Raw genomic sequence first — 26,431 nt, 5'->3', positions numbered from 1 at the left:
TCCAGTGTTCATTCAATTGTTGTTTATTGCTCCAGCAAAAAGTACTAAATACAGAGCCCAGTTCACACACAGTATCTTAGCGCTGATTTTGACACGGAAGCCATGTCTGAATTAGCGCCATAAAACGTCCAAAACCGCCTCCAATTCATTCTAAAGGTAGGTGGAGGAGTTGTTTTTTTTTCCCATGCAGCCTTTAGCCGCTCGCGGGAAGAAAAAGCGGCATGTCCTTTCTTGCCGCTGTTCAGCCTCGGACCTCCTATTGAAATCAATGAGAGGCAGCAGAAGCATTTTTTGCAACGTTTTTTGCCTACGGTGCTCAATGGCCGCAAGCGTAAAATGCGGCAGGAAAGTGCAAGCAAGTCCAAATCTGCCTCAAAATGCCTGAAGTAATTTTGAGGCAGATTTTTTTTGCCTGCAAAATACTCTGTTAACTGGGTCTTGGGCTCCTACCTTTAGTGCACATAATTCTTCATTAATATTTTGGTGGTTATAGCTTTATTGTGTATAATCTTCTCGTTTTATACGTTCGTATCTGAAAATAACACACCACATTTTTTTGGTCAATCGGACATTTATTCGGTTTTATCACATTGCATATAGGCTCCTCTGTAATAATTCACCTCACCAATATATACCAATTGTCCATACAATGGGCTTCATATATCAAAACGGTCTCTTGTTTCCGTTGCTAATATATTCTTCAGCGCTTTACAGAGATCATAAATATTCACATTAGTTCCTGCCCCTTTAATGGGGCTCACAATCGAATTTCCTTACATCACACACAGTATGGCCAATTTCCTAGAAAGTCCATAAATCATCAAGGTGTTTCTGGAGTGTGGTTGGAGGACATACATACATACATACATATATACATACACAGGGAGGACACACATACTCCATGTAGATGTTGACCCTGGTTGGATTTGCATCCAGGATCCCAGTGCTGCAAGGAAAGAGGGCTAACCACTGAGCCACCATGGTGTCTCAGAGAAAAAGAGGCCTTGGTGCCCTTAGCGACTACCTACAGGACATGTTTCCCTTCACAGGGTCACTGATAACGTTTTTTTATACATGTGACCAATTGTATGATCAGCACCATATTTTTAGATGACCATTTACACCACAACTCCTTGGAATCATTACACAGACATAAAATCCTTCAATAAAGAAGATGAAATGGAATATACCACACAGAACTCTAGAAACAGCCAAGAGTTCTCTAGAGTATTTACTAGGTCTTGAATATTTAATAGCCACATCTGTTAATTAAGTGACCAACAATCAAATAAGACCAAAGCGATTGTGAAATACTTAAGTAAATGCATGTAAGTGGCTGCAAATCTGAGGAGAGAAGTACATTCGGGTAAAGCGCCGGCTTTAAGTGCTAAGTAATACCACTGCCAAATGTGTTAACGGTAAGGCTGGTTTCAGACTTTAAGCACTTCTAGGAAAAAACACACTGCTGCTGTATCTTTTGGAAACTATTTTTTTTTTAAACGTTTTTTTTTTTTTTGACAAACTAAAAATGAAAACAAAAAATACAAAAACTAGCTACACTTTTCATGAAATCCTCCTTTGCATCGGTTTGGTCTTCTCCTAAGGGGCTAGCGCAAACTAAACAGTACGTTTGGGATGTGGTGGGGTGTAAATTGCAAGAAAAGCCCCTCCTACAGATAAGCTGGCCCCTAACATGAAAAGTAGAGAATCAGATGGTTTCCTTTTCTCTCGTGCAAGAGGTCTACACGGCTATTGGCTTTCAGAGCCTACAAATGCTAGGCTGCTAGTGCAGACAGACAGATAGGTAAAGGTTTTGTATTTCTACTCTTTTCAAATTTTAAAAAAGGTTTTTCCAGGAACAAAAAAATGTGTATATTGATGCACCGGCACAACCCAACATGAGAGGGATTGCGCTCCCTCCTGTTTGTGTTGGCGCATCAGGCACGTGACCGCCAGAAGCTGACTGACCTCTATTCCTAAACCAGCAGCCGTTCTTTAATACAAGACCATGTATGTAGCGATTATCATAAAATAATGTTTTCTGCCTGGAAATTCTATCTAACAGTGAAGCTTTTAAGAAGCAATTAGGGGATTTTCTTTTGGGGGGGGGGGGGGCGCGGGCGCGCCAGAAAACTCTAATAACCCTTTAAAGCCTACAATCTACATAAAAGCGCAAGATTCTGTCCTTAAAGGGGCCGGTTGTTTCACGAAGGGAACCCTTTTTCTAAAAATGTTTTTAAAGAAACCGAGTGGCTGCAGTGAAAATGCAGTAACACATGGATAAAAAGGTTGCACCTGAGTAAGTCGCTCTGAAGGAGTGGTTCATCGTTCTGGCACACAGAAGGGATTCCTGAGTGGGGGCCCCCTTCTAAGATATGCCTTAATAGAGCAAATGGACAGGGGTCGTCATTGAAATAACCCATTCTGAAAATGCAACTGGTTCCAGCTTCTAAAAATCCAGGTCATCAGCTGTCATCGACAAGGGAAGTTGCGGCAAGCCATACATTTCTCCTGCAGGGGCTGTAATACATTTCACCGAAAACAGAAAAAAAAAACCGCTGAAATTAGCAATCCTAATAAGTGGTACTCCACCAGTTTTTCCTACTTTCTTGTTGTTGAACTTCGATGTGAATGAAGCCTTAGTAAGCCGTGTTGGGACTCAGTTCTTGTGCCCCGTCTGAGCTTTCCGTTAGGGGAGCCCATGAACGGAATCCAAACGGATTTCAATGGTGACTGATCTGGTGCAAATGGTTTCCGTTTTGTCACCGTTGTGTAAGGGTCCCATCGTTTTGACAGAATCAATACCGTAGTAGACTGCGCTATTCATTCCATCAAAAACGATGGAACCCTTACACAGCAGTGACAAACGGAAAAGATTTGCACCGGATCCATCATTGAAATCAATGGCGCTGCAAACGGAGACCTATGGTTTCCGTTTGTATTCCGTTAATGTGTTCCCCTGACGGGAAGGTCCGATGGAACCCATGAATGGAGTCCCAATGCAGACGTAAATCAAGCCCAAGTTGACATTTCTGCACCTGACTGTAGTTCATATTAGGTTTTTCCCCATAAATGTTATGAATTTCTGAACATTTTATAAATACATATAAAAAGATCATACAAATAGATCAGAAAAGGAGGCTTTAAGCGTATACGTTACAAAACATCTCCAATCCCCTCCCCTTTTTATAAGTATTTAAACCCTTCCATAGCCCACGCTCCATGGTCTCCATTTAATGTCTACATAATTACTCGATGCTCAATATCTGAAAGTTAGATTTATTTCTCCTATAGAGAACATCTCCTTTAATAGCCCAATCCATCTTCTATGGAATCGCTTTGTTTTCTTTTATCAGAAAGAAATTCAACCGTCATAAGTTCTCAGTAATTTCCTCAGATGAGAATATGTCGGTGGGGGGGGGGGGGGATTCTTGATATCCATGGATTCAGAATAGCTTTTTTTTCCCCGCTATTAAAATGAAATGTAAATGAACATTATTATAGTGTATGGTCTCAATATTGCCAGATGGTGTGTGATCAGATGCAGAATACATAGCCAAGGATTGTTCTCTGGATTTAAGCTGGTTGCCTTTTTTTTTTTTTATCATCTTTCATGTATTTTACCAAAAGGTCCTAATCCCTGGACATTCCCACATGCAATGATAGGGGTCAGCCTTCTATAGATCACATTTTATGCAGGTCAGTGTAAAACCCTTTATATTATTTTGGAATGGTACATTAAATCAAATGGAATCTGATGTATTTTTCATGCTTGTTCCCTCCAATTTTCAGAAACCATTACGTTCCGGATTTTTCTATACCCCTTGTATACTTTCATATATAGCATCTATTGGTGCCATTCTCATAGTCCCAATCCATTTCCCAGAGATGGAAAGTGTTAAAAATTTTCTGAAAATCAAATTTGCGTTATTATTTGATATTTTATTTCAGTTTTTTTCTGTGGTCATTACATTCTTGAACTTTGCCCCTATGTTAAATCTGTCTTCAGGTTGTGCCGCATTATTCAAGAGGCTGCAAACCCTTATATATTGTAGATCGTGTGTTGTAGGCAGATTAAATGTATTCTGTGCCTCGTGAAAAGGGAAAGAATTTACATAGCGTTCATGATGTCTTTTGAGGTCTCTATGCCTCTCTTTAACCATAGACTTTGTATAGATTTATCAATTATAAAGTGGACTCCTGTATAAGCTCCTATGTTGACTTCTGCATCAAAACGTATAGGCAGGTCATGCAACTTTCGTATTCCTTTACGAGTAAGGCTGGATTCACACCTGTGTTGTGACATTCCGCTGTTCTGCTCCATCAGAGTAGCAGAACAAGGCAAGAATAGAAGCAACGATTCCGTTGCACAACGGACACCGCCGACGGAACCCATTGACTTTAATGGGCTCCGTCGGCATTCTCTCAGGGTGTCTGTGATTTTACCTGACAATAGCGCAGCATACTACCATACGGTCTCCAGTAATCTCTGGTAATCCCTGTCGAATCTGCGACGGGGGACCCTAACAGAGCTTCCGACGCAGATGTGAACGAAACTTTTTTTCAGGTCCCTTTAGAATCTTAAATTTTTTTTTTCAGTACTATTCCTTCTAATGGTATGGGGTGGACCATGGTACGTTCAATAGCGAAAGTGAAATATGTATATCAAACAGGCTAGCTTGTAAAGCCTTAGGGTCAGTTCACACGTTTTTTTGGTGCAGATTTTGATGCGGAAACCGTGTCAGAAACCGCGCCAAAAATTTATTTCAAATGGGGGGCAGTTTTTTTTCCCTGGGCGGGCTATGGTCACTCACAGGAAAAGAAAGCAGCATGGTCTTTCTTGCAGGGGTGCTCTTTTCTGAGCGTTTTGTGCGGTGTGGTTTGCCCATAGCCCTTGCATTAGATTGAATGGCCACAGGGAAAACTGCAGTGAAAAAAAACCCAACAACAACGCGATGGCAGATCAAAATCTGCCTCAAAATTCCTTCAGCAATTTTGATGCAGGTTTTTAAGTGCTAGCACTTTTTTTTTTCCCGCATTTTTCCCCGCGGCCTACAAAAAGAGAAACTGTGTGAACAGGGCCTTATGTTAGAAAGTGCCATACCCACTCTATATTTTGGCTCTTGTAGAACTTTTTATTTAACTCTGGGTTTCCCATTTCTCCAAATAAATTTCGATATCAGCTGCTCAAGTGTGTTTATGTTTGATCAATAAGGGTACGTCTTTATTGGAAAAGATTACTCAATGTTTTTATCGGTCTGACTAAAAACAGGTGACAGGAGGACATCTCCAGTTATCAAATATTTCTAACCACATAGTTATTTTCTAAGTCCAAAAGAGCTCGATAATTCAGTGAATCTCTTCTTCCAATATTTCAAAGGATCTGGTATTCCAATGTGCGGGATGACCGGTTGTCCTTTCTACTGTATTCCATTATCTACATTATACATTCTGCATTGAAGCAGTTGTTGGTTTCCTTATCAAAAACATTTCCGCACATAAAATACCAACGCACATTTTTACAATTTCTTAATTTCGTGCCAAATACCAAACAATGTTCCCCAAAATAAAGAAGAAATATTGATTTTACTTGGCATTATGTCTGGATAGTCTTTTCAGCAGTTAGAGGAACCAAGACATCTTGTCTCTGTACACCCACAAAACCAGATGGTAACGGTTATGCAACTTCTGCCACATAAAAAAAAAAAGCTCATCATAAAATAGTTATACTCCGAGAACAATTAACCGTTTAAGCGACCGCTTGAAGTAATAACTTGGCAGATCACAAATTTCTATGTCCTATCTATTTAACAGGAACAGTTGCCGGCTACTTCATTCTGTTTGCCATAGGAACTAACACTCGGCCAAGACGTACATGTAGGTCATTGGGGATTTTGTGAGATTCGGGGGGGCTGCTATCGGATTTATTTGGGAAGCCTAAAGTGAAGAAAACGAGGCTGACCTACCAATACCAGACACAGCCCATAAAGAAGAGTGCCACTGTGTCGGAAAGAGAGCAGCCATGTTTTTCTAATGTCATAAAATTCCTATAAACCTAAGGTCTACGTATCCACATTTAGAACCATCATGTAGAAAATTTGTTTTTGGTTATATTATATTGCCAATTCCTTTAAAGCTTGCCTTACACATGAATAATTGGCGACCAAACAGCGGTTGCCTTCCGACTACGCCATAAACACCCACAGTTGTCCCCGCCAAAATCGTTGGGCTTGGATGAATTTTCTGTCATTTGTACGGCCAGTATTAGGCCATGTTCACACAGAGTTTTTTGAAGAGTTTGACACGGAAACCGCGTCGCAAAACTCGTCAAAAACGGCCCAAAAATGCCTCCCATTGATTTCAATGGGAGGCGGAGGCTTCTTTTTGCTGCAAACTGTAAAACTGTCTCGCGGGAGAAAGAAGGGACATGCCCTATCTTCGGGCGTTTACGCCTCTGACCTCCCTTTGACATCAATGGGAGGCAGAGAAAGCGTATTTCGCTGCGTTTTATGCCCGCGGCACTCCATGACCGCGGGCGAAAATCGGCGTGCAGGGAGAGGAAAATCTGCCTTAAACTTCCAACTTCGCCCGCGGCCATTGTGCCGTGAAACACGCTTTCTCTGCCTCCCATTGAAGTCAATGGGAGGTCAGAGGCGTAAGCGCCCGAAGATAGGGCATGTCCCTTCTTTCTCCCGTGGTTTTAGGTGCATTGCCTATCTGGCACCTGGGATTTATCCAGTCTTACAAGCCTTCATTAACTGTTTTTGTGGAAGCTATCATTTATTCAAAAAAATTAAGCAGTTGCCTAAAGCAACCAATTAGTTTGCTGGTTTTATTTCCCAATGGGATTTTGAGAAATAAGAGCCGGCGTCCGATTGGTTTGAAGGACAACTCCCTCACTTGTTTTGATAAGTTCCTAGAAAGTGATAGCGCTGATGTTTAGCTTTGGTAATATTACTGCACCACCATCACTGTATACTACGTGAATGTCAATACTGAAATTCACTAGTAATGTAACAGGCTAATAATAAAAAAATAAAAAAAATAATATATATTTTATATATATATATATATATATATATATAGTTAAATAAAAATATTAATATATTGTATATAAGCCTTAGGGGAAAAAAAAAAGGCCGCCACTTTTTCCAGAATCAGTGCCACGTCTGTCTATGGGTTCTATCTGCTATTGCATTCATGTGAACATGCCTAAGCTGCAATACCAAAAGCTGCCCATGGGCAAGAGTGGCGCTGTTTCTGCAAACAAACTATATCCTTTTTTCTAATGCTGGACATTGCCTTTAAAGAATACTCATTCATTACAATTGCATTATGTATGATTTACTACATTAATGCCAATGGGTTTAGAAAGACTTTGTAAATTCCACTCTCACCTTAGAGAGTGGAAGTAAACATCATTTCATGCGTATAGATTAGAATCACTGGAACAGGGCTGTTTTCCATAGAACAGCAAAGGCACCAAATACATAAGGTGAAATAGGGAGAAGAGAGAAAAAAAAATTAAAAAAAATAAGAAGATCGACTGAGTAGATGTTTTCAATTAAGTGGTAGAAAGATGTTAAATCCTCTCCATCTTTCCTGTAATAATCCTGCTGCCAGCAGTGCAGATTGATGAGAAAGCCATGTGACTCCTCCGTATGCCATTCAGCATTTAGGTTAAATTTAGTTGAAAAGCTCTTTGCTAACGGATGTCAGATTGATTATCTTTCTATCTGACATGCACATTATCTTCACTGATTATATACATTTAATGGTGCAAAGAGGAAAAGCCATCGTTTGATGTTCTTTAAAGCAGAGAATAAACATGAAATTAGCTACTTGACAAGCCGGCCGTGTTAAACCTGGGATAAAACTGGCGGACAGGCTTTGTATGTACTACACAGGCTCTGCTCCAGGTGTTTACAGGAAATGTGCAATCTGAAAGGGATTGTAAAAAAAAATTTTTTAAAAATTGAATTTTAAAACCGGTTACATTTCGGTTATGGCTAGCAAGCACATTTTTAGGAACATGGTAGGAATTAGACAAGCAATTTTGTTTGATTCTGGCAATTAGTTCTCCACAGGCATACACAAACCATGGCTACCATTCACCTTAACTCCTTCCCGCCCAATCACGTACAGTTACGTCGTCAGCGCTAATGTGTTAGCGCCTTCTCACATAACTGTACGTGATGGAGGGGGCTCAGAGACTGAGGCCGCGCCATCACCAGCTGTATATTACAGCTGACATCCCGCTGGAACGGCGAGGACTGGAGCTAGGCTCCGATCCTGCAGCCGCTTGATCACTGCATCTAGGTTGTGTCCAGCCTGTCGGCATCACTGCGCCCATGGATGCTATGGCAACCGAAGGCCTAACAATAGCACGGAAGCCTTTTAGGCAATGCCTTGAGGCGGGGCCAAAAAGGCTTGCTATCAGGTTCAACAAGATGGCCCGTGGGTGTCCGCTGTTTGTTACAGCTGACACCATGTTGTAACGGCCAGAACCGGTGCTAGCCTCCGATCCGGCCGGTCAACCCCTTAAAATCGCATCTGATGGTTGCTATGGCAACGATTGACGGCTGCGGAGTTGCCAATGGTTGCTATGGCAACCGGAAGCCCCTGGCCTGCTACTACGGAAGCCTATTAGGCCCCGCCCGCAGACGAAGCCTAATAGGCTTGCTGTCAGTGAACATGCGGAAACCAAAAAAAAACGCTGTCAAATATGAAAAAGCCTATATACATATGGTATCACCGTAATCTTATCGAGCCGCAGAATAAAGTAAATAACTCATTTATAGCCCAAAGTAAACGCCACAAAAAAAAACATGGTCAGAAATAATGTTTTTTTTTCACCTTGCTTGCCAAAAAAATGGGCTAAAAATAAATAAATCCGAATGTCGCCCAAAATGTTACCAATTTAAAACTACAGATTGTCCCGCAACAAATAAGCCCTAACACAACTCCGGTGGAGAAAAAATAAAAAAAGTTCTGGCTCTCAGAATATGGCGACACGAATTGTGCAGAGTGTTCCAAAAGTGGATACGATTGGGCACCATTTATCAGTGCGACACCGGCCACATATCTGCGAATTATTTAAATTTACCGCATTATTTTAACCTCTTATTATGCCCTAATGTACTGAAATAGAAGTAAAAACCCCAAACTGCCAAGCTAAATCTGTGCTCCAAAAGCCAAATGGCGCTCCTTCCCTTCTGAACCCTACTGTGTGCTCAAACAGCAGTTTACATCCACATATGTGACATCACCATACCCGGGAGAACCCGCTTAACAGTCTATGAGATACTTGTCTTCAGTGGCAAAAACGGGGACCACATATTGGGCAATAAAATGGTATATCAGTGAAAATTTTTTATTTTTTCACTTTGCACCATATCATTTAATAATATGGGGTCAAAATGCTCACTATACCCCTTTGCCTTGAGGGGTGCAGTTTACAAAATAGAGGTCACTACTTGAGAGTTTGTTTTACTATTAGACCTCAGAGTCCTGCAATTGTGGGTCAACGCTATGAAAATCACCAAAATAGACCTCAAATGTGCATTGTGCTATTTAATTTCTAAGCCCTGTCGTATGTCCATGCAAATGAGAAATGCCTTGTGGGGTGTAGTTTCCAAAACGGGGTCACTTCTTAGTGGTTTCGAATGTACTATGGTACCTCAAGGCTCTGCAAATGCGATATGGTGCCCGTACACCAATCCAGCAAAATCTCCTCTCTAAAAGCCAAAATGGTGCTCCTATTTTCAGCTCTGCCATGTGCCCTAACAGCAGTTTAGGGCCACACTTTTGGGGTGTTTCCTTTGTTTTGGCATGACAAGACCTCCCCAAACCGGACATGGTGCCTAAAATATATTCTAAAAAAAGGAGGCCCCAAAATCCACTAGGTGCTCCTTTGCTTCTGAGGCCGGTGTTTCAGTCCATTACCGCACTAGGACCACATGTGGGATATTTCTAAAAACGGCAGAATCTGGGCAATAAATATTCAGTTGCGTTTCTCTGGTAAAAGGGCTTATTCAAACGAATGTATAATAGGTCGCACGGACCTATGTTAGTCAACCTATGTTAGTCAAGGGGACCGTTCAGACTGTCCGTGATTTTCACGATGCGTAAAACTCACGACATGTCCTATATTTGCCAGTTTTTCACGCATCATGCACCCATTGACAACACCCATTGGCAATTGTCAATGGGTGCGTGAAAACCGTGCAAGGCACACGGACGGACTTCCGTGTGCCGCGCGTGATGCGCGCTACAGTAGTCAAAACTATGAATGAAAATAGAAAAGCACCACGTGCTGCTAAAGTTCTAAGCCTTGTAACGTCCTAGAAAAATAAAAGGATGTTCAAAAAACGATGCAAACATAAAGTAGACATATGGGAAATGTGAAATAGTAACTGTGTGGTATTACTATCTGTTTTACAAGCAGATACATTTAAATTTAGAAAAATCAATTTTTGCAAATGTTCACAAAATTTTGGTGTTCTTCACAAATAAGCAATGAATTTATTGACCACATTTTTCCACTAACAAAGTCCAATAGGTCACGAGAAAACAATCTCAGAATCGCTTAGATAGGTAAAAGCATTCCAGAGTTATTACCACATAAACGGACACATGCCAGATTTGAAAAAATTGGGGCTGGGCCTGAAGGGTTTAAATTTCTTAAGTCATAAAGCTAGACATACACATTTGTCAACTGATCAGCTATCTTCTCAGACTCCCTCATAAACACTCAGCGTGGTGGAATAGTCAATAAATATTGCAAGCTGTAGTTCAGAATGTGTGCTTCGGTGGAAAACTGGTCTTGCAAAGGGTATGTTCACACAGTTTTTTTAAGGTAGAAAATTCTGCCTGGAAAAATCAGCTCCGTTTTTTTAAGTGCTTTTGCACGCCATGCGTTTTGTGATGCGTTTTTTGCTGCTATCTGTGACGAGTTTTTTTACAGCGTTTTTTTTTGTTTTGTTTTTTTAACAATCTCTTCAACAGAAAGAATGAGTAACCACGAGCGTTACTTGCCGAAAAACGCGTAAAAAAAATAATTGCGTTTATTTCCATCTCCCATTGATTTCAATGGGGTTTTTGAGGCGGAAAACGCCTCAAGATAGGGCATGTCGCTTCTTTTTACCACGAGATGGTTTTTCCGCCCGCGGGGAAAAACAGCCTCTGCCTCCCATTGAAATCAATTGGAGAAATTTTAAGCCATTTTTTGGCGCGGTTTCCGCGTCAAAAAACTCAGTGTGAACTGGCCCTAAGCAGTTTTTATATTCAGCTTTGCATACATTCCAGACTAGTCAACATAAAGCAGAGCAGTCAAGATCTAAACATGAACCCAACTTTCCTGATTTGAAATGGATTCTATGTTTACATGTGGTTTTGACCTTGTGAAAGTTTAGGAGCCAGTTCGACTTTCTTGAGCGGCCCAACAAGAAGAACTTTCATAGACAAAGAACCCAGAAAGTTAGGCACTAGAAACAGCAGCAGATATCCAAGTCCATTGGCTACCTGGTTTCTGGAATTTGCTCAGCCCTTTTAGAAACGGATAGCAAGGGCTTGCCCACACGTACCAGCATTGCTGCGGAAAAACTGTACCGTTTCGGTTAGGTTCACACAGCTTATTTTCAGATATTTTTTCCGGGCCATAAACACCCCAAAAAACAGCTGAAAATAGGGAAGCTGAACGCCTCCAAAGATCTGCCCATTGAATGAAACGCGGTTTATCCCATTTAAATCAGACGGGGTGACTTCCGGTTCCGGCGCTGGGGATGCAGGACGCGAGTGACTGAGCTCCCGCTCCCGTCCAGCCTATCTGCTTGCAATAGTCGCTTCGGCGGCGACAATCAGCGGTGAAGTCACCATCCCTGCACACGGAATCATCACAGGTGGTGCCTGTATGGACAGGTACCTCCTCAGAAGCGCGCAGAAGCCAGCCATGGAAGACTCAGCCGCGGCCGTGGTAAAGGGAGGTAAGATGGCGGCGCTTCCCGCCACTGCGACCCTGCTATACACACAGGAAGACGAGCTGCAGCACCATCAGTCCCAGCTTTCAAGCCCGACAGAGCACATAATGTCCGCTCTTCCTGCAGCCATTGATTATGTAGCCCTGGCCCGAGAAGTAGCCAAAACGGATAGCGCCAGACCTGCAAAAGGCGCTGGAAAAAACGGTGCAAGATTCCCTAAACCGCGTGCATGCGGAGCTGGCACAAGTCACTATCAGAGCTGATGAGTTAGAGCAGCGTATGACGCTGCTGGAGGATGAAAATGAGCGTCTGCAATCCAAACTCAGAGGGGTGCTGTCTGTTACTACGCAGTTGGGGGACAAGGTGGAGGATCTGGAAAACCGCTCCAGAAGGAGCAACCTGCGACTGGTGGGGCTGAAAGAAGCGGTGATATCTTCTGATTTGCAACGAGTGTGTGAGAGGACATTGCCAGAAGCTTTAGGTCTTCCCCGTCCCTGCCGGGTGGAGAGGGCGCACAGAGTGGGGCCGGACCCCAGAAACCTCCCAGCAACAGACGACCACAGTTCGCTTCGTCCCAGACAAGTAATCTTTAAACTGTTGGATTACAATGATAAGGTGGCACTTTTGAAAGCATTCCGCAGCAGATCGCGTCCCTTGGAAATAATGGGCATGAAAGTGCTACTTTTTGAGGATTTCTCGGCGGAGGTTGCAAAACGAAGGCGGGCTTTCAGCAAGATCTGCACCGCGTTGTTCCAAGCGGAAATACGTTTTAACCTGCAGTACCCAGCCATCTTGCGGGTGTTTCAAGAGAACGGGCGGAAAAAGGTTTTCACCACGCCACAGGAGGCGGAGGACGCACTTACGGAGCTTTGTAGGCGCAGACCACAGCAAGAGGAGAGTCACAGTCCAGTACACAGTCCGAATCGCAAGTCGAGAGAAGCCAAACGGTCGAGCCGGAAATGGAGGGGATTCTCCGAAACCGCAGAGGCGTACGCGGGACCGCACCCGATCCACGTCTCCTGATTGACGGACGAAGATCTTTTCAGCACATGTTATTTCAGCTGATATGATGATGATTTTGTGGACGCTGTAGACCAATTGCAGATTCCGACCAGATACAGATAAGTTTACAGATAATTTGAAAGTTTTGAGGGAGATATTTGGCGGTAGTATACGGCACTCTGTACCGGTCAACAGCTGGCCTATGGTTATAATGTTACAATGTTATAAGGTTGAAATGTATGCACTCTGGTATTTCCCTGCATTTTCACTACAGGAGATTAGTGAGGGAGTTAGATCAGGCTCTGAGATTTTTCCTTGTGGGTGGGATTGACCGGGAATGAGACAATGCCTCCCCCACGCAAGGGATTAGCTGTATCTGTCACAGATGGCAGATTGGGGGAAATTGTGATAGAAGATATGGGAAAAGAAGGTAGGGAAACCTTGAAGCGAAGCAAGATTCATGTGGATATGTGATTTTAAGTCTGTTTGCATAAAAGTCATGAAGATATAATCCAAACGGACGCTAGGCTGTTAAAATTGATGATATGGAAATGTATAAGAGTGTGCACAGGCGACAAAGAGGTATTGAGGGGGCAAGGGCAGGTGTTACTTCCTCAGGGAAGGAGTCATATGTGCAGGCTGGGGGGGAGGGGGAGGGAGGGGCGTGTTCTGACATAACAGAAAAAAGTGAAGTCACGTACACCAGTGGGTATGAAGGGGCTGCTAACCCTTGCCGCAGGTGATTTGAGGGTTTTGTTAGATAAGGGCCGGTTGGCCTTGTTGGTTCTGGCTTATAAGCCGGGTTTTGGTTATGTTGTTAATGTTTATACATGGCTCTTGGAAAAAGACGGATCTGACTCCCCGAACTTAGCACGACTTTTAGGCACTTTAGCTCATCTTATACATGGCCCAATAACATGAAAATAGTCTCTTGGAACGTTAAAGGGCTGAGATCCCCACAGAAACGGACCAAACTTTTACGACACATGAAAAGATTGCACCCAGATGTGGCCCTATTGCAGGAAACTCACCTTACTGAGCCGGAGTTTAAGTATTTGCAAAAATTCTGGGTGGGTCAGGTTTTTGGCTCGTCGGCAAGGGAGGGTAAGGCGGGAGTTATAATTTTGGTAAATAAAAATTTTGTGTTTACACTGGTGTCCCAGGAGCGGGATGACGGGGGCCGTTGGATCCATCTAGTGATGGAGCATGCAGGGGAAACAGTCAGTATTCATAATGTGTATGGCCCAAATACGGTTAACACTGGTTTTTTTGGTCATTTGGAATCCCAACTCCAGCAGGATCGCACTAGGTTCTTGATTCTAGGGGGAGACCTTAACACTGTAAGATCTTCAAAGGAGGATAGGAGCGCAGGGACTAGTTCGCAGAGAAATAGAGATAAGATCTTGCCCGACTTTTTAAGACACACGGCCCTAATAGATGCGTGGAGGAGTCTACACCCAGATGTGCGGGAATATACACATTTCTCCCATGTTCATCAGTCATGGTCGCGTATTGATTACTTGCTAGTTAGTGACGCATTATCGCGGCGTTTACGTGAAGCGACAATTGAAGATCTAGTCATTTCGGACCATGCTCCAGTTACCATTACCTTGGCCGACACAGTAGCTAGAGGAACGGATTTTATCTGGAGGTTTCCCGCCTTTCTGGCAAAGGATGAGGGCTTTATACAGAAGCTTAAGGGGTGGTGGATGGAATTTGATGGGGATAATGTATCGCATCGCTCGGAACCGTCATTGTATTGGCGTACAGCTAAAGCGGTAATACGAGGAAAAATCATGCAATATATGTCTAATCTTAAACGTAAGACGACCGAAGGATACAAGGCAGCGAGCGACAGATTACGGTGTGCATACACAGCATTTCTACACTCTCCATCACTGCCATTGGGGGAGGAATGGAGGGAAGCCAAGCGACAGTTTGATCAGTGGTTAGACAAAAGAGAGAGTATTTACCGGTCCCAATTTGATGCCGATTTAATGCGTTTCGGCAATAAAGCGGGCAAATTATTAGCGCGGTTAGCAAAAGGGAGGTATGCACCGTCGCACATATCAACACTTAACAAATCAAATGGAACTCCTACTTCAGACCCAAAAAAAATCAATACCATATTAAGTAAGTACTACCAAGCCCTTTACTCAGAAACACCCATAGATCTCCAAAAAGGGAGGGAATTTTTGGAGAAGGTGAAGCTGCCAGGGCTCACCCAGGAGCAAAATGGTCACTTGAGCGCAGAGATTACATTAGAGGAAGTCTGGAGCGCCATTAAGACCTTATCTAACGGATGGATTCACAGGGGAGTTTTTTAAATCTCTGAGAGAGGAAATCAGTCCTACCTTGGTGGCATACTATAATATTTTACTAGGCACGGGGGCTTTACCAGCAGAGGCTAAAGTAGTGCATATAAAAAGGTGCTACCCAAAAAGGGGAAGAATCCTCTTGACCCGGGGGCGTACCGTCCCATTTCGCTGATCGACCAAGATCAGAAATTGCTCACAAAAATTCTGGCCAATCGGCTGGCTATGTATCTACCCATACTGGTGGGAAAGTCCCAAGTAGGCTTTGTAAAGGGCAGGGCAGCAGTGACAAATCTACGCAAGGTGTTGACGGTGCTAGAAACAGTCAGGCATGATCCCCAGCCAGGTACCAGGCCGGCACTTCTAGCGCTAGACGCAGAGAAAGCCTTTGATAGCATACAATGGGAATGGCTGGGGATGGTGCTAGACAAAATGAACATTCAGGGAGACTTCCGGGTCTTCCTGAAGGGAGTCTACAATAGCCCGCAAGCACGTGTTCACTCCTCAGGGTTCCTATCAGATCCCTTCCAATTACATAAAGGAACACGACAGGGTTGCCCCCTATCACCCCTGTTATTCAATCTGGCATTGGAACCTATGGCTAGATACCTGGAGGAATCGGATATGTTCAGAGGCATTCAAGTAGGGTCTTGTGCAGTGAAATTAGCCCTGTTCGCTGATGATGTCATACTTTTTATGTCGAATCCTCAAGAGAATTTAGGGAAGGTTTTTTCAATTTTTACAGGAATTTGGACAATGCTCAGGATATAAAGTCAACATAGCTAAGAGCGAACTGCTGGAGTTGGGCAGGCCATTGCCTAAGACCTTTTGGCAATCCTTGGGTTGCGGGATATCACCGGTTGAGCACTGCATTACTTATCTGGGTATCAAAATAGGGAGGGCACCAGACACTCTGTATGGCCTAAATTATCCCCCGTTAATTAAAAAAAATACAAGCGGAACTCACTAGATGGGGCCAATTGCCGTTGTCCCTCCTGGGAAGATGCCATCTGATTAAGATGGTTAGTTTCCCCAGATTGCTATACCCCTTTCAAACACTTCCTCTATTATTGAAGCATGTGGATGTCTCGAAACGGACGGCTTCATTCACTAAATTTATATGGGCGGGAAAAAGGCCGCGCATAGCACTTACCAAGCTTATGATGGGTAAACAAGAAGGGGGTGTGAACTTTCCGAATGTCAGGGGTTATAACGTGGTCTGTCTTTTTCGCCATGTAGTAGATTGGCTTCATGAGACAAGCAATTATTCCAACTTAGATCTGGAAGGGGAGTATGCCTCACCCTGGAACCTAAAAGCTTTGTTACATTGTAGAGTTGCTTCTCTTCCGTGCCGTCTCAAAACCTCCATTGTATTGAGAGATACAGTTCTAGCTTAGAAAGTGGTACGTAAACAGTTTGGGCTGCCTCACCTGGTCTCGAAATATATGCCGTTAAGCGGACATCCAGAGTTTTTACCGGGAATAGACAAGGGGGACGGAATTGCCTCATGGGGGAGGGTAGGCATGGGAAATGCAGGGGATCTTATGCACACAGAGGAAAAGAGGTGGTTAACTGGGGAGGAAATCACCACTAAACTCAGACACATAGCAGGGAGGGTCAATTTTTTGCAAGTACTTCAGGTACGAGCATTTTGCACCTCCAGGCTCAGGGATTTGAGTAAGGAAGCTACCTCGCACACTCTGGATGAGGTCATGGGTCCAACAACTGGGCGGGCGACCATTTCGGGGCTGTATGGAGCATTGAGAGATGGTTTTGTTCGGCCGTAATCAAGGATTAGTTTTAAAAGCTGGGAACGGTGGACTCAGGATCCAGGTATAGGAGAGATCATACTGGGGGGTTGGGAGACGGTACGGAAGAGTGTGATAAATGAGAGCTGAAGGGAAACCTATTTTAAGTTGATGCATGCAGCTATATATGGCTTTAATATTCTGCCTTCACAATCTTTCCCTGACCGCATTACAAGTTGTCCCATGTGCAATACACCACTGACGAATTTGTGGCATGGAGTGTGGGGGTGTGTACATACGAAACGATTTTGGGGGATGGTACAGAAATATATTGAGGATCATTGGAAAACGAATCTCCCAATGACGCCGCAAGCGCTACTATTCCATCAGGCGCGGCCGCCGGAGGAAGAGGGTGTTCGAGGAGTGAGATCACCTCCCGTGCTGGTGCACACGGTTCTACTGGTAGCCTTGAGATGCCTCCTGAGTAAATGGCTAGAGGCAGACATGCCGGGATTAGAAATGATTGTGTCGCGGCTGAAACTGTTATTGGTTCTTGAGAGGGTGGAGGTGGAAAGGCGGAAGGAAACGGGAACCAAGAAGCTATTTGATAAGTGGCAAACATTCATAGAATCGCAATGTACAGCAGCCGAAATAGCGGAAATTGTTAGGCCCTTCCAGTACACAAAGTGGTATTGTACACAGCTCTTGGCAGGCACTTTAGGGGGGTTGCAACTCTGAATCAGCTGGGGGAAAAAGGATGAGTAGAAACTTATTAATGACCTAGGTCGTGTCGGGGTTGGGGGAAGTCATGCTTTCGGTCCATCTGAAGATAGACAATTATGCCATGTTCATATGTTTATGTGTTAAGTTAATTCCATGACAGTAGAGTGCTGCGCACTCATGATGTAACTTTTACGTGAAATGTTTGTAAGAAAATGTGAAAACTGATAATAAAAAGGATATTTAAAAAAAAATAAATCAGACGGGGTGTTTTTTTTTACGTGGCCGTTTGAAAAAACAGCGCATAAAAAAAACGCCTCGTAAAAACAAGTACATGTCACTTCTTGAGATGTTTTTTCATTGGGTCAATAGAAAAACAGCTCCAAAAACGGCAGCAAAAGACACCTCAAAAAAAGTTTGTGGTTTTAAAAACCGCTGAAAATGAGAGGCCGTTCGCTCTTAACAGCTTCGTATTTTACAGCAGTTTTTAGTTTAGTGTGAACGTACCCTTGCTGCGTTTTTTTACTGCAGAAAATTTGCGGATTTTGCGGCTTTTTTTCCCAACGCCGGGAGATGGTGAAATATCCTCTGAAAAACGCAGCAATTCATACCACTTTCCGCAGCAGGAATTTACTTGCGGTGGTATGAAAATTACGCAACGGAGGTGAATTTCTGCTCGGAATTATTACACAGCGTGTGGATGAGATTTGTCAAATCTCATTCACTTTGCTGCTACTGTATTCTGCTGCGTATTTTCCGTCCGCATTTCCAGATGGAAAATATGCAGCAATCTTGTTACGTGTGGACAAGCCCTTAGAAGTATAATTGATTGTCGGCAGATGTAATTTAAGCGGTTTATGGCACACACGCACAGACGTTTATTGGATGACTTGTTTTAGTAATCTTTTAGAACAGTTTTTCTCGTTTATGTAGAACAATTGGGTATTACATTTGCACTCATTGTTTTCTTCACCACACAATGTATGGCATGTATTTGGGACAGCGTTTGGTGGACATCTATTATGAACTGTGTGGATTGTATCGGCATTATATAGCTGGATGATTTTTATTCAGATTTCTCTGTAACTATCCCTAAGAAACCTATAGCACAGATAAAATAAAACCTGAAGCAAGTCCAGGGCTGGACCTTATAAGCTCTGCTCTATGCTTATGATGGATGAGAAAAATCCAAACCCTGTAGGCAGGTAAAGCTGGTATTGGGCTGGATGACCTCATTAGATACCAAAGAAGTCAATTAGGAATAAATATGGACCACCTGTAACCTAATGAAAACCTATATAAAAAGGTAACCGTCCCAGGTAGCGGGGTCCGCATGCGGCTACTTCCCGGCTCACTTGCAGTGGCCAATGCCCACAATCTAAATGACATGCATGCTTGACAAAGACTCCTGCGTGAGTCGATAGGTTGTATGCGTTACTTTGGGGCTGTGTTAATAAACACTTGAACTTTTCGCTACATGGATACGGTCACAGTTTAATGCGGTGATGAAAAAACATCTCAATGCGCAGGCCGGGGGCGAACATTCCTTCAGTTTCAGGGCCTTAGTATTTAGGAACTAGGAAGGGAAGGGAAATAGCACATCCGCTGGAAGCGAGGGCGCCCGTATTATACCAGCGCAAAACTTTCCAAGCAATATTTTCCAAACTACGAAGGAGAAAAAGTCTCCAAAAGGTGCAGAGCATTACAAAAGGGGGATAAGAAAGAAAACCGTTTATCAGCGTGACACCGGCCTGTGTATAACGGATTGCTTCACATCGTAACATACATCTATGGATAATTGTATTATTTACCCCATTATTATACCCTCTTATTATGCCCTGATGTTCTCCGCACAGATTACATATACCCCCATATTATAAACTGAAATACCAGCAAAACTCAAACAAAACTACCAAGCAAAATCCATGCTCAAAATGGCGGTCTTTCCCTTCTTAGCCCTACAGCGTGCCCAAACAGCAATTTATGTCCACAAGTAAGGCATTACTATACCCGGGAGAACCCGCTTAACAATTTATGGGGTAAGATTCTCTAGGGGCACAAAATATTGTGCAGTGAATAGGCAGATCAGTGGAAAAATTCCAATTTTCACTTTGCACCATCCACTGCGTATTCATTTCTGAAAAACACCTGTGGAGTCTAAATTCTCACTACACCCCTTGATAAATGCCTTTAGGGGTGTAGTTTCTAAAACGGGGTCACTTTTGTTTGGTACATCAGTGGTTTTGCAAATGCAACATGGCGTCCGCAAACCATTCCAGCAAAATCTACGCTCCAAAAGATAAATACCGCTCCTTTTCTTCTGAATGCTCCCATATATTTAAACAGCTGATTATAACCACATATAGGGTGTTAACGTACTCGGGAGAAATAACTTTACAAATGTTGGCGTGCTTTTTCTTCTCTATTCCTTGTAAAAATGAAAAATGTTAATCTAAAACTACATCTTGTTAGAAAAAAATAATTATTTTTCATTTTCATGGCTTAATTCTAATTAATTCAGCAAAAAACCTTTGGGATCAAAATTTTCACTATACTCCTAGATGATTCCTCAGGGGGTGCAGTTTCCCAAATGGAGTCACTTTTGGGGTGTTTTCACTGTACTAGTACTACCGGGGCTCAGCAAATGTGACAAGGCGCCCAGAAACCATTCCAAAATCCAAACGGTGCTCCTTCCATTCTGAGCCCTCCGTGTGTCCAAACAGATGTTTATGACCACATGTGGGGTACTGTGTTACTCGGGAGAAATTTCTTTACAAATTTTATGGTGCTTTTTCTCCTTTAGTCCTTGTGGAAATGAAAAAAAATTAGCTAAACCTACATTTTATTTGAAAAAAATGTAGATTTTTCATTTTCACAGCCTACTTCCAAAAATTTCTGCAAAAAACCTGTGGGGTCAAAATGCTCACTATACACCTAGTTAATTTCCTCAAGGGGTATAGTTTCCAAAATGGGGTCACTTGTTGGGGGTTTCCACTGTTTTGTCCCCTCAGGGGCTTTGCAAATGTGACATGGCCTCCGCAAACCATTCCTGCTAAATTTGAGCTCAAAGAGCCAAATGGCGCTCTTTCCCTTCTAAGCCCTGCCGAGTGTCCAAACAGCCATTTATTACCACATGTGGGGTATTGTTTTACTCGGGAGAAATTGCTCTACAAATGCTTTTTCTACTTTAGTTCTTTTGGAAATGGGAAAAAAAATAGCTAAACCTACATTTTATTTGAAAAAAATTTAGATTTTCATTTTCATGGCCTAGTTCCAAAAATTTTTGCAAAAAAACTGGCGGGTCAAAATGCTTGCTACACCCCTATATAAATTCCTCGAGGGGTGTAGTTTCCCAAATGGGGTCACTTTTGGGGGGTTTCCACTGTTTTAGTTCCACAAGACCTCTTCAAAGCTGACATGCTGCCTAAAATATATTCTAATAAAAAGGAGGCCCAAAATCCACTAGGTGCTACTTTAGCTTCGGAGGCCGGTGCTTCAGTCCAGTAGCACACTAGAGCCACATGTGGGATATTTCCTAAAACTGCAGAACCTGGGCAATAACTATTGAGTTGCATTTCTTGGGTAAAACCTTCTGTGGTACAAAAAAAAATGGATTCAAAATGAATTTCTGGAAAAAAATAATGAACTTCGTAAATTTCACCTCTACTTTGCCTTAATTCCTGCGCAATGTCTAAAGGGTTAAGAAACTTTCTAAATGCTGTTTTGAATACTTTGAGGGGTGCAGTTTTTAAAATGGGGTGACTTATTGGGGGTTTCTAATATACAAGGACCTCAAAGCCACTTCACAACTGAACTGCCCCCTTTAAAAATCGCATTTTGAAATTTTCTTGAAAACGTGAGAAATTGCTGCTGAAGTTCTAAGCCTTGTAACGTCCTAGAAAAATAAAAGGATGTTCAAAAAACGATGCCAAACTAAAGTAGACATATGGAGGATGTTAATTAGCAACAATTTTGTGTGGTATAACTGCCTGTCTTACAAGCAGATACATTTAAATTGAGAAAAATGCAAATTTTTGCAATTTTTCGCAAAATTTGGGTGTTTTTCACAATTAAATACTGAATGTATCGGGCAAATTTATTCATCTTCAAAAAAATATTCCCAAACACAATTAGATATCTGGTAAACTCATACACTAAATATACTGTAATAAAATAACCCGAACGTATCAGAACAACGAATACATTCATGTGCTGACCTTAAGGGTTATTCTGGTTACACGCTCATGCGCACTGCCGCTCCATTCATTCTCTATGGGAGCGCCGGCATAGAGAATAAATAGGGGGTAACTTGCAAAATCATGTGGCCATAAAGGGTGTATTAATTCATGGCCGCACGATTTTACAGATAAAGGGACGGTTTATCCGCATTAATGTGCGGTCACTGACAGACTGTTTGACAGCTGGACCGAACATGTAAGCCGCGTTGCGACCGTGTCAGGGTCGCTCAGTGAGGCCTTACCCTCCGAGGAGCAGAACAAGGGAATAACAGAAGCAACAGACGACCGAACACATTGACTTTTAATGGGTTCCGACAGATTCCATCAGGTTGTCCGTGATTTTAGTGAAGACAACAGCACAGCATGCTGCACTATTGTCTCCGGTAATCTCAGCCGGATCTGCGATGGAGGCCCCTAACGGAACCATGACTGAAGTTGTAAAAAGGAGTTGACACAGTGACAGTTTTTGTCATTCAGCCCATATATATCTTAGTTAAAGAGGCTCTGTCACCAGATTTTGCAACCCCTATCTGCTATTGCAGCAGATAGGCGCTGCAATGTAGATTACAGTAACGGTTTTATTTTTAAAAAACGAGCATTTTTGGCCAAGTTATGACCATTTTTGTATTTATGCAAATGAGGCTTGCAAAAGTACAACTGGGCGTGTTTACAGTAAAAGTACAACTGGGCGTGTATTATGTGCGTACATCGGGGCGTGTTTACTACTTTTACTAGCTGGGCGTTGTGTATAGAAGTATCATCCACTTCTCTTCACAACGCCCAGCTTCTGGCAGTGCAGACACAGCCGTGTTCTCCAGAGATCACGCTGTGTCGTCACTCACAGGTCCTGCATCGTGTCAGACGAGCGAGGACACATCGGCACCAGAGGCTACAGTTGATTCTGCAGCAGCATCGGCGTTTGCAGGTAAGTCGATGTAGCTACTTACCTGCAAATGCTGCTGCAGAATCAACTGTAGCCTCTGGTGCCGACACGATGCAGGACCTGTGAGTGACGTCACAGATCTGCACTGCCAGAAGCTGGGCGTTCTGCAGAGAAGTGGATGATACTTCTCATCAGAACGCCCAGCTAGTAAAAGTAGTAAACACGCCCCGATGTACGCACATAATACACGCCCAGTTGTACTTTTACTTTTCAACACGCCCAGTTGTACTTTAGCAAGCCTCATTTGCATAAATACGAAAATGGTCATAACTTGGCCAAAAATGCTCGTTTTTTAAAAATAAAAACGTTCCTGTAATCTACATTGCAGCGCCTATCTGCTGCAATAGCAGATAGGGGTTGCAAAATCTGGTGACAGAGCCTCTTTAAGCAGGTCACTTGGTTGAGGTACAGTATCACCAGCCCCATCACAGGAGCTCATGGTTACAATACATAAATTCATGATAAATAAAAAAATAAAAATAAAAAAAAACATTCAGGAGCCTAGGAAGGCAGTTTTTGTTTTGTTTTTTTTGTTTTTTTTAAAAAAGTCAATGTTTTTCTTTGTCAGTGAAACAAATAAACCATGTTCAAATGCAGATAAGGACAATAACGCTTTAGTTATTTTTTTGATAAATGTAATATTTGCTTTTGGATATAACGGTAAAAACATTACTGTAAGGAATAAAAGCATAAAATATAGTGATAAGGATACACAAAGCTGGAAGGAGGAGAAATAAGACATGGCAGGGAAGTAAAGAAAAAAATCATGTACACAAAGAAATGTGCCTGTGCCAAGAATAGCATTTCTTCTCTTATGCTACTGTGCTATGGCGAACTCAAAAAGCGAAGCAAAATATACATGTTCGTTAAAAAGTTTTGCCTAGTTTGAACCAGCCCTTTTGACTTATGAAGGACCTGTCGCCTCTCCCGACATGCCGATTTTAGTAAATTCTTGCATTCCCAATTAAATAAATCTGGAGCATCTTTTCTTAGAACTCTGCATTTTGCAATTCCTCTGTTATTCCTCCTAGGAATTTATGAATAAATTGATAAGGTGAGTAGTAACTCCAAGTTAGTCAAAGAGGTGTGTCGTTACACAGTCACGGTCAGCACTGATTGGACATTGTCACCGTATAGCGACACCCCCCCCCAGATGGTAACTCAGTTGTCAATTTATTCATACATTCAAAGATCAATAACAAAAGGAACGGCACAAAGTACATTCCTAAGACAAGATGCTCCAAAATTGTTATTTCATGGGGAATTTAATTTAATAAAAGAGAAGTGGCAGGAGAGGTTACAGATCCTCTTTAAGCAAGTCCCCTGTACGTACCTAATAGAGCGGGTCCCACTGCTGGATCCCCAATATCAACTGTTCTCATCAGTCTACCTACTCGTTATCTGATCATTCGTCTGAATGAATTACGCACAACAAGATCCCAACACCTTTAACCATAAAGTGCACCTCCCCTTTTAGCACTGGTTAATTAAAAAAAAAAAAAAAAAAAAAAAAAAAAAAGGCTTTATACCACATCACCTCTTAGTTCTGAGATTACGATCTCTTTGAGCCATGTAGACACATGAGCAGAAGATTTTAAATAATATAGATGGCATATAAAATAAAGCTGGGCATATATAGCATGACCTATGGATAGAATAGGTATGGTCTCCATGTAATCAGACAATGTTCAAGGACAAGGATCTCTCAGAGGCTTTCAGCTAAATATACTGAAGTATACCATGATTTTTATGTCCGGTTACACACATTAAAAGATGCCGGTGTATCAAGTAATAAAATATGTTCTGATAATAGTTATTGTGCACCCCACCAGTATAACGAACATACATATATACATAGGGTTACACAATATACTAAAAAAGACTGACAACATTCAGTGTTCAATCACAACTGGTATAAAGTTTGGACAGTTAGAACAAAATTAACAAACCAGAAGACCATACAGAATGTGTTTTAGATGAGCAAAGGCAAGCTTACCCAAGCAGAGCCCCATGCTTTTAGCTAGGCACACCTCTCCAAACTTTGTGCCAGTAAAACTGAAATTTACTGCATCGGTGGAGATAAAAGCAATAGCATGCAAACAAAAATAAATAAATAATATTCTATAAACAAAGCTATCCAATGTAATGTAACACACACATGTTCTGTATGTTACAGTCTAAATCCATTTAAGATGTTGCAAAGTAGTAGATGGAAGCCAAAAGCAAAATCACAAATCCAGCACTCCGCACCAGAGAGTAAGGAGGCTGCATTCAGAAGATAGAAGTTCTGAAGGCCAAGTCTAATACAATAAAGAAAATACATTGAAGCCTTCATCTGCTTTTCTGTTTACTATTATGTTGCTCCTCTCTCTGACATTTATGGCATATGCACAGGACATGCCAGAAATGTCTGATAGATGCAGGTCCTACCTCTGGGACCTACACATCTCTAGATGGGGACCCTGACCCCAAACCTCCCTTCTGCCGCTGGGCTCTGGCCACTGAGTTACAAGGTGGACAGGCTTTCTGTAAACATCTGAGCGTGTTTTGCCAGGCTGTTTCCAGAACTCCCTATAAGTGAACGTTTTAGAGATAGGTGAGCGTCACAGAGGTAGGACCTATATCATGGGATTTTCGTGCCATCAGTTAGTAGTTCTGTCAAGTTTCCAAAGCTTTTGACAGGCTGCATAACCAATTCTGCTTCGCTACATTGTAAAAAACAAACAAAAAAACAACAACCCCCAAAAACGGACAGAAGCATGACAGATCCTATTCTAGTCAATGGGATTCTTTTGGCTTCGGTTTTGATCAGTTACAAGCAGTTTATTTATATATGATAGATCTAACATGGGAAGAAAAGGGTGACAAACACCACCACCACCTCGGTCAGTGTTCTCGTTTATTTATTTTCCAAAAAGCTCTACAGCATAACTCAATATTTCCTAGGCTTACCATTGTGAAACTACTGGAAATATTTTCTCCTACAACTATCTTATGCCTACAGTAAAAGGGACAGCGTTTTTATTGCTATGTTTTGCGAATACTTGTTCTGTTTAAAGAGAAAGGTCTGCCTTTTCCTTGATCGACATGAAAAGTACTGAAATATTAACCGCTATGGTATTGCATCACGTGTGCCCACTCAGCAAGATGTTTTCTCTTATTCTTTCAATTGTATAAAATGAAATGGTAAATCATTTTTTATACAATTTCTCACCCACACACCTTTACCGGCTGTCAACAACTCACACCACATCACAGTGAAATGCAGGTTTTTGCATGGAAAATAGTTCTAAAAAAGGGAACAGGCGTGTTTTTGCATTGTAACTACATTTATATTAATCCACCCTTTATATGTTAAAGGGGTCTTGTCCACCAGATATGCATTACTGTTTTCTCAATGAGTATAATCTGGACTGGTTACAAGGAGCAGCGCAGGGGGAGGGGGGGGGGGGGGGGTTGAAGTGAGGTAGAAAGGTAGATATACAGA

The 26,431-nt window shown here is 42.3% G+C and overlaps 1 protein-coding gene across 1 annotated transcript in view; it reads right to left on the bottom strand.

Moving 5' to 3' along the window:
* The window catches only part of DAPK1 (death associated protein kinase 1), a 157,624-nt gene that overhangs the window by 81,668 nt on the left and 49,525 nt on the right, over positions 1 to 26,431 (bottom strand). The window lies entirely within an intron of this gene.

This window comes from Rhinoderma darwinii, chromosome 1, assembly GCF_050947455.1.
Source record: "Rhinoderma darwinii isolate aRhiDar2 chromosome 1, aRhiDar2.hap1, whole genome shotgun sequence".
NCBI lineage: Eukaryota > Metazoa > Chordata > Amphibia > Anura > Rhinodermatidae > Rhinoderma > Rhinoderma darwinii.
The sequence above is the reverse complement of the archived record's forward strand: the minus strand, read 5'-3'. Positions and strand labels throughout refer to the sequence as shown.